Here is a 10,083-nt window from a genome sequence, read left to right as displayed (position 1 = left end):
GACCCAAGTATTGATCTACACACCAACCACATTGGTTCAGCCCAACCTTTGTTACAAAGCTGGCCGAATTCACTAGAGAGCCCAGTGAACCCCCTGAGCCCATCACATGGACCCTATGGGCCCAACACTAACACTAAGTGGTCCCTGGGCCAAGCCATCTTATAAAAACCCAGGGACTGTGGGCAGGTGCAAGATTAGCCCATCAGGTATCATCCCAAATGGCCTTACACTTAACCTCTCAGCAGATAATGATCAAGCACTGCCCGACAGGAGAGGACCTCTCCCTCGGCTGTAAGGAACAGTGTTGCACTGTCCACTTACATGGATCCTGTGAATTAAAACCATTTGCAAACAATTTTGAAACCATACTTAAATATATATCATATATATAAATTTTGCAAAACAAAATTCCAACGATTGTAATCAACTACCGGCAGTTTGGTTTCCATCAGAGAGTGCATCCCTGATCATTACCTTTGTTCGACAAAAGGGCTAATCCCGTCACTATGATCACCCACTCAGATGAATTCTCAGACTGTCCCAACATACCCAGGTTTTGACCCCCGCTAAGGATCTCACTGATTGGCATATCAAAGACAGCCCAATCTGACACCTAGTGCAGTACCATAATCAGCTCTAGGGGTCAGGTGTAACTTTCCCGTTTTGCCCATCAATCTCCAAGGTCCAGGGCAATACTGGAAATCTGGTCCGATTCAAGGGTTCAATTAATCCTACACTGCATGTGCCTTGTGTCTTACCCTGGCGGCTGAGACAAGCCACCCCAACAGTTGGCAGCACACCTGTGTTAGCCTTGGCAGGATAAATCTCCCCAGACTTATCCAACGACTGTGAACATTCAAAACCAACACAAGTCTCATTATGTGTCCAGTTTTAGGGTCTTACACAGAAGTATACCACAACATGAATCAAACATGTACTTCATTTATTTACATTAAATATTTACACAGAAGTATACCATACAACATGACTTTTTAGTGAATTCGGCTAGGCCTTGTAACAGAGGCTAGGCTGAACCCATGTGGCTGATGTGTAGATCAATGTTCGGGTCCCACGCCATACAAAGAAGCCCAACTGGGTAGCAGTTTGGAAGCATTCTGAGAACTTAGACTTATTAGGCCTAAAGCCCATTTTTAACTGGCCTAATTTGATTAGTTAAATAAGGGGGCGGATTTGGGATTAAATCAGTAGATAGGATAGGGTCTTACCCTATCCACTCAGAGAGTCCAGATCTGAATTTAGATCTGGAAACCTCCTAATGATATTAGGAGAGAGCTGATCTAATCTGCAGATAAGATAAGGACTTATCCTTATCTCTCAAAGAGAACTCCCTATCCAAATACAAATTTGGATTAGGAAACTCCTAATGAGATTAGGAGCTCTCTTTAAGGCTACAAAAGTAGGAGGGGGCGAACCATTCAGTTCATCCCAAGAGAGAAGACAGCTACGACATCTTCTGTTCTTGCGTTCTCCTCCAGTTGCCGCCATACTACCAGCTCGATCTCCTTTGTAGGAGCGATCAAGAAGAGTCTTGATATCAGTCTTTGGAGAAAGGCTGATCAGAAGTCGTGCTCACTGCCTCCATCGAATTCTTGCTGAAGAATTCGGTTCGTTGGACGGAGTCTGCTTATTCTGCTCCACCATTCACTGTGTCATCTTCAGTGGGAGCAGTTTTTGGAGTTTTTCTTTAGGCGTGAACACCTTCGTTGGGAGATACTGCATCTTCATATCAGGTATATCCCTCTCCTATTGTTTTGGTTCAGATCTAGTTTGGTTATTCGTTCAAGATTGATCCTTGAAAAATGCAGTTTTTCTAAAACAGGGAATGCGATTCCCACATGGGAGAGAGAGAAATTTTTGAAATTTCGCCCTACCCTCCTGTTGGGTTCAGCCATCCATATGATGGATCTCTCATCCCTTCAGTGGTATCAGAGTTAGGTTGAAATCTTGAACCAAATTAAATCAGATGTGAACCTGCGCAAATGGGCAGAAGGTGTCCTACCCGATTTGCGCAGATTAGGGTTATTCTAGGAAATCGATTCCCAATTAAAGGGCGAATGATCTGAAATAAATTTTTATAAATCTGGATTATATTTAGAACTGTTCTTTTTACTTTCTTGATTTATGAGTTGTTCGTACAATTGGAGATCAAAATCTTGATTGATGTAGTGAACTTGTGATTTGTAGTTTTTTTCATTCCGTTCTGTAAATAATTTTTTTTATTTTCTAGACTGAATGTATAGGATTCGATCAGATGTAGTACTAATAGAAAAACTAGGGTTTTCTATTTATTTTATTTGATGATCGAAGATGGCGGCACAAAAGGAGATTTCACAGATATCAAAATCGCTATCCGCTTAACAAACAACCCTATGACTGATTCTTGCTTGTTCTTTGATCAATAATTAATTTTAGATCATTTTCTTGAATTGATTCTTTAATTAAACATAAAACCTTAGACCCATTTGAACTAGATTGGTTCAAACTGGTTGGACCAAATCTGTGGTTCGATGGAGGCTGATGTCACCCCTAATTCCCCACTTTTCGGTTAAGGGATTGATGGTTAATTAAGAGACTTAATTCTGCCCACACCTGTAAGGCCCAATTTTAAAGAGTTAAAACTCCTAAAGACCACAATTTGCAGGAAAGCTATATGGGCCGAACTGCCTAACCCTATTCAGCCCATATACCTAGATAATATTAATTAGTAATATTATGGATTAAAATGGGCTTTAATAATGGGCATTACAGATATTAATTGATTGGATCAATTATATCCTTGCATGTGATGTATGGATGTGTGGTGTGCTACGTACATGGGCCATAAGTACTTGGCCCATGCAGATGCGATAGTGGCTCTTACGCAAACCATGGCTGAATGCACATCATTGCCATGGTGTCCCTAAAGATCACTGGATGATCTCCCTCAGTGGTGGGCCCCACACCCCTGAAAAGGATACGTGCGAAACCCTAACCGTTTAGGGCCCACCAGAAATCTGACTTTATGAATGCCAATGGGAGCCACTCTGGTTTGACCTAAATTAATCTAGGGCATAACTTTTGTTCCCTCCTGAAATATGAGTGCATGTGATAGGGAGATTCATATGATGAACTCTCTAAAGGCCTTCCATCATTAGCATGAAGATGGGTCCTTCAGTAATGAGGAAACGCACCATAAAATTGGGCTATCCATTTGTTGCTGGACCTGTCGAAGTGTTTCATAAGATGATAGGGGCATCATAGACCGATGTGGGAGGACCTCACCAGAAAATGGGAGACTCTTACGGTACCTTGGCATTCACGAATATGATGGGTGAGCACTCACTGGACAGAAAGGTTTAACCTAAAATGGAAATGAACCTTGTTTGACAGAGGCTAAAGGGAAAGCTCATACGATGAGTGGATATGATCCTTTACAGAAAGGTGGTGGGGTTATGCAGCTGAAACAGTTGGCTCCATGCACCCTATGTGATTTTCCACATTTCCAGAGACAATTCACAGTCCCCGTCCCTGAGATAGGAGGGAAATCTCAGAGATGAATAAATGGGAATGGAACATAGATTAAAAGCCAAATCTATGTAGATAACATGAATCAAATTAGGTTGTGGACTGGTGTTTGCTCTTTTATCAGAAAATTGCAAACGGATAATTTGCAAAGCTTCTTGACAACAATAAGCTTAAGGGCCCAAACTATGCCAACTGGTACCGTAACCTAATGCTGGTTTTGACCTCTGAAAAATTGGATAAGGTGGCCAAGAATCCTGCCCCAGAACGTCCGAGAGATAGGGCATTTGAGGCACGGAGAAGGGACTATAAGGAATGGGAGGAGAAAAACTCCCTCGCCCGGTGTTACATCATTGCCTCATTGGACAATCCAATACAGAGGTTGTTTGATTAGATCGAACTTGCCAGGACATATTGGACAGTTTAAAGACAATGTACGAAGAGAATAATCGTTCTACTCGACAGAAGGTCTTGAAACAGTTCATGACCGCACAGATGTCCAAGGGGCAGCAAGTTCATGACCATTGACTTCGGATGATGGGCTACATACATGATCTTGAGGCTCTTGGATCCAGGCTGGATCATATGACCCAGATAGATGCCATTCAAAACCCTTTGCCTCGATCTTTCAATCCATTCATTATGAACTATAATATGAACAAGCTGAATGTTAGCGTTCAGGAATTCAGCAATATGCTGCAAAGGGCCGAAGAACTGATAAAGAAGGATGAGCCCCTAGCCATGCTTGTTGAAGCTAGCAAGAAGGGCAAGAAGAGGAGGCCAAAGACAAAGCCCCAGAAAAAGGCCACCTAACCCAAGAAGCAGAGGAAAGACAAGGCATCGGATGCTTGTCACTTTTGTAAGCAGACCAGCCACTGGAAGAGGAACTGTCTGAAAGGAATGTTGGGATCCATCGTATGGACGCCAAAACAGTTGCGGAATGGGTGGGCGAATTTCAAAAATTTCCTACCTTCCTTCCAACTGGGAATCGCATACCCTGATTTTAGAATCAAAATTCAAGGATCCTACTTGATGAAGGGATGAGAGATCCATCGTATGGATGCCCAAAACTTGCGGAATAAAGGGGCGGATTTCAAAAATTTTTCTCTCCCTTTCAACTGGGAATCACATTCCCTATTTAGAAAATCATATTTTCAAGGATCAATCTTGAACCATAAACTGAACCAGATCTGAACCAAAAGTAGTAGGAGAAGATTATACCTGATACGGAAAAGTAATATCTCCCAACGAAGGAGTTCACACCCACGGAAGGATCCAAAGACTGCTCCGACTGAAGATGGCGCAGTGCCGGATGGAGCAGAATCAGCAGTATTCTTCTTCAAGAATTCTGTCCTTCACAAGAAACAGCAGATAGGCATGTGAGCACAGCTTCCTATCTATTCTTTCTCAAAGAATTGATGTCAAGATCGAATCTTGACTTCTTCCACAACTGGAAAACTGGGCGGCAAGAACAAGGAGGCGGCAAGAAAGAATTCTGCAGGGTTGCTTAATTCTTTCTTCTGTATTTTTCAGCACTCAAGAGAATGTGAGTATGTGTTCTCTAAAAGCTGCCGCCCCCCTCCTTATTTGTTTCTAACCCGAAATGATCAGCTCCTAATCCAATTAGGAGTTGCTGATCCAAATCTTATTTGGATCAAAACATCTGTTTAGGTGATAAGGATTAATCCCTATCTTATCTGCAGATTAGATTAGCTTTTTCATAATCTCATTAGGAGGTTTTTAGATCTGAATCACATTCAGATCTGGACTCTCTGAGTGGATAGGGTTAAGACCCTATCCTATTTGCTAATCCATCTCAGAATTCGCCCCATATTTAACTAATTAAAAAGCCTAGTTCGAAATGGGCTTCAGGCCCATTAAGCTTATGTGCTCACTTAAACTTCCTAACTCCTACTCAGTTGGGCTTACTTGTATGGTGTGGGACCCAAGCATTGATCTACACATCAGCCACATGGGTTCGGTCCAGCCTTTGTTACAAGGCTTGACCGAATACACTGTTATGGACAGTGTACTCCCTGAAACCCATTAAATGGGCTCTATGGGCCCAACACTTACCTTAAGTGGTCCCTGGGCCAAGCCACCTTGTAACACCTAGGGACTGTGGGCAGATGCAGGATAAGCCAATCAGGTATTATCCTCAATGGTCTTACACTTAACCTCTCAGCCCATAATGATCATACACTGCCCGACAAGAGAGGACCTCTCCCTCGGCTGCAAGGAATAGTGTTGTAATCTGTACTTATATGGATCCCGGGAATTAAAACCTTTTGCAAACCTTTTAGAAACCATAATATATATACTTTTATATCTCATATAAAATATACTTTGCAAAACAAATCTCAACGATAGAAATCGACTGCCGGCAGTCTTGGTTTCCATCAGTGAGAGTGCATCCCCAATCATTACCTTTGTCTAACAAAGGGGCTGATCCTATCACTATGATCATCCACTCAGATGAATTCTCAGACTGTCCCAACATACCCAGGTTTTAACCCCCGTTAAGGATCTCACTGATTGGTACATCAAAGACAGCCCAATCCGACACCTAGTGCAGTATCATAATCGAGTCTAGGGGTCGGGTGTAACTTTCTAGTTTTGCCCATCAATCTCCAAGGTCCAGGGCAATACTGGAAATCTGGTCCAGTTCAAAGATTCAATTAATCCTATACTGTATGCGCCTAGGGTCTCACCCTGGCAGCCGAGACAGGCCACCCCAACCGACTGGGTGGCACAACAGTGTCAGCTTTATCAGGATAGGTCTCCCCAGACCGACCCACAGGCTATGAACATTCTAAACTACCACGAGTCTCATTAAGTGTCCAGTTTAAGGGTATTACAGAGAAACATACCAAGGGAACATGAATCAAATATGTATCTTTATCCATTTACAATAAACTCATAAAGTACATCATTCTGATTGAAGCTAAGGGCATAAAAAAATGTCTAACAGCTCCCACTTGCACTTAGGTCCAATCAGGTACAAGCCGGAGTCCCATGCTTTCCACGTGTTTCTCAAACACTTTCCGTGATAGTGGCTTCGTCAATGGGTCTGCTACATTGTCCGCTGACGCTACCTTCTGAATCAGGACATCCCCTCTACCAACAATCTCCCGCAGTACGTGGTACTTCCTCTACCAACAATCTCCTTAGCCTGAGCAATGACTCCGTTGTTGTCACACAACAACAGGATGGGTGATTTGCTGGATGGAACTACTCCAACTCGTGAACGAACTTCTTCGTCCGCATGGCTTCTTTGGCAGCCTCACTTGCGGCAATGTACTCGGCCTCGGTCGTGGAGTCTGCAGTGGACACCTGTTTGCTGCTTTTCCAGCAAACAGCACACGATTCTATCGTGAAAACATATCCAGATGTAGACTTTCTATCATCTGGATCCGAGTGGAAATCGGCATCTGTATACCCTTGGATCTGTAGTGAGCTACCGTCGAATACTAGACAAAACTCTTTTGTCCTTCGAAGGTACTAAAAGTATGTTTTTCACAGCAGTCCAGTGCTCCTGCCTTGGGTTGGCCTGAAATCTGCTTACTACACTCACTACCTGAGCAATGTCAGGACGAGTGCACAGCATGGCATACAAGATGCTCCCTACGGCAGAGTCATAGGGAACGTCTTTCTTGCCATCAATCTCCTCAGAAGTCTTGGGAGACATCTTCTTGGAGAGAGTGACTCCGTGCCTAAAAGGAACATTTCCTTTGTTGGAGTTTTCCATGCTGTATCTTATGACTATTTTGTCAATGTAAGCAGATAGGGATAATCCTATAATCCGCTTCGATCTATCTCTATAGAGTCGAAGACCCAGTATATAGGAGGCTTCTCCAAGATCTTTCATGGAGAATTGCTGTGAAAGCCATACTCTCACCGTAGTTAACATTCCTACATCATTCTCAATGAGTAGAAAGTCATCTACATACAGAACCAAGAAGGTAACCTTATCTCCATTGTACTTTCTGTAGACACAGGGTTCATCCGGATTCTACTCGAAGTCAAACGATTTGACAGCAGAGTCAAAACGGATGTTCCAACTTCTAGAAGCTTGCTTAAGTCCATAAATGGATCTGTTAAGTTTACATAACATGTTTTTCTGACCTGCAACAAAGAAGCCTTGCGGCTGTTGCATATAGATATCTTCAGTAAGATCTCCATTCAGGAATGCAGTTTTGACATCCATCTACCAAAACTCATAATCCATGGTATGCTGCTACAGCTAGCAGGATCCTAATGGATTTAAGCATGGCCACAGGCGAAAATGTTTCCTCATAATTGATGCTCTCTTTCTGAGTGTACCCTTTCGCCACTAGACGAGCTTTGAAGGTCTCAACCCTACCATCGGGGCCCTTCTTCCTCTTGTAAATCCATTTGCAACCAATTGCTTTTACCCCGGAGGGCGGATCTACCAGAGTCTATACTTCATTGGTCTCCATTGAGTCCATCTCTGCTCTCGTGGCCTCCACCTACTTCTGGGAATCTATGTCCAACATAGCTTCCGTGTAAGTCACAGGATCCTCCTCCCTAGTCAAGGTTTCCACCAGGTAACTATCCTGGTCATAACCATAACGGACTGGTGGCCTGGTTACCCGAGTGGATCTTCTAGGTTGGTCACTACCTGGAACTTGTGGGACATCTCCCACTGCTCTTGAGCCCACTTCATCAAGAACTATTTCCTGACGATGGGTGTCCAGGATATAATAGGTTTCCAAGAACTGTGCATTTCGGCTGCAGAACACCTTCTCCTCACTTGGGTCATAGAATAGGTAACCCACAGAGCCTTTTGGGTAGCCTACAAATTGGCAATGACTGGTTTTGGATTACAACTTGTCTGCACTTGTTCTTTTAACCTGTGCTGGACAACTCCTAATCTTCAAGTGTCAGATACTTGGTTTCTTTCCGGTCCAAAGTTCATATGGAGTGTTCGGAACCGATTTGGTTGGAACCCAATTCAGCACGTAAATCACAGTCTCTAACGCGTAACCCCAAAAGGATGTGGGTAACTCTGAGTGTATGAGAAGTGACCGGACCATATCCAATAAGGTCCTATTCCTCCTCTCTGAAACACCGTTAAGTTGTGGTGTAGGATGAGCTAACTGTGATACTATCACATTGTCCTTCAAGTAGTCCCTGAATTCGTCAGAGAGTTACTTGCCACCTCAATCTGATCGAAGGGCTTTAATTTTTCTCCCTAACTATTTCTCGACCTCTTGTCTGAACTCTTTGAACTTTTCAAAGGATTCAGACTTGTGTCTCATTAGGTACACGTAACCATATCGTGAAAAATCATCGGTGAAGGTGATGAAGTACACGTGTTGATTCCTTGTCCTAACACTCAGGGGACCACATACATCAGTATGTATAAGGTCAAGTGTGCCTGTACATCTTTCAGGCTTACTGTTAAATGGCCATTTCGTCATCTTGCCTTGCAGGCAAGGCTCACAAGTGGGAAGATCTTCTACAGTTAGAAAATCCAAAGGACCATCCTTTACCAGCCTTGTGATTCGGTCAACACCGATGTGGCCAAGTCGGTAATGCCACAGACACGTGGGATGTGGCCATGTCGACTAGGTATATGGGCTGAATCATAGTTAGCAGTTTGGCCCATACATCTTTTCTCAAAAGAGTGGGCTTTTGTAGTTTTAACCTTTTAAAACTGGGCTTTACAGGTGGGCCGAACAAATCCTTGCAATTGAACATCAGATTTGGAACTGCAAGAGGGAGAAATATGGACTGAAAAACTGGGCTTTATGCCCCTATCATCTTATGAAACACTCTGACAGACCCAACAGCAAATGGATAGCCCAATTTTATGGTGTGTTTCCTCAGTATTGAAGGATCGTGCTAATGACGGAAGGCCTTTAGAGAGTCCATCATATGGATCTCCCTATCACATGCACTCATATTACCGGAGGGAACAAAATTATGCCCTAGTTTTAATTTAGGTCAAACCAAAGCGGCTCCTACTGATTATCATAAAGTCAGATTTATGGTGGCCCAAATCGGCTAGGGTTTCTACACGCATCCTTTTTTCAGGGTTGTGGGGCCCACCATGCTAGGAAGGGGTCATCCAATGACCTTAGCGGACACCATGGCAATGATGTGCATTCAGCCATGGTGTGCGCAAGAGCCACTAACGAATCATCATGGGCCAAGTGCTTATGGCCCACGGTCGTAGCACATCAAACATCCACACATCACATGATATGGAAGAATTGATCCAATCAATCATTAGCTATAAAGCGCATTAACCCGCCCAACAAAAACACAATATTAACAATTAATATCATCTAGGTATATGGGCTGAATAGCAAGCAGTTAGCAGTTCGGCCCATATAGCTTTTCTCACAAAAGTGGGTTTTTGTAGTTTTAACTCTTTAAAACTGGGCTTTACAGGTTGGGCCAAATTAACCCCTGCAATTGAACATCAAATTTGGACCTGAGAGTGTGAGAAATCTGGACTGAAAACAGTCCCCTTTCGAACCGTAGATTCAGTCCAACAGATTTGGTCCAATCTGGTCTGAGAGGGTCCGAAAC

Source organism: Nelumbo nucifera, chromosome 4, assembly GCF_055504915.1.
Source record: "Nelumbo nucifera cultivar China Antique chromosome 4, China Antique-T2T, whole genome shotgun sequence".
Lineage (NCBI taxonomy): Eukaryota > Viridiplantae > Streptophyta > Magnoliopsida > Proteales > Nelumbonaceae > Nelumbo > Nelumbo nucifera.
Note: the sequence above shows the minus strand (reverse complement) of the source record.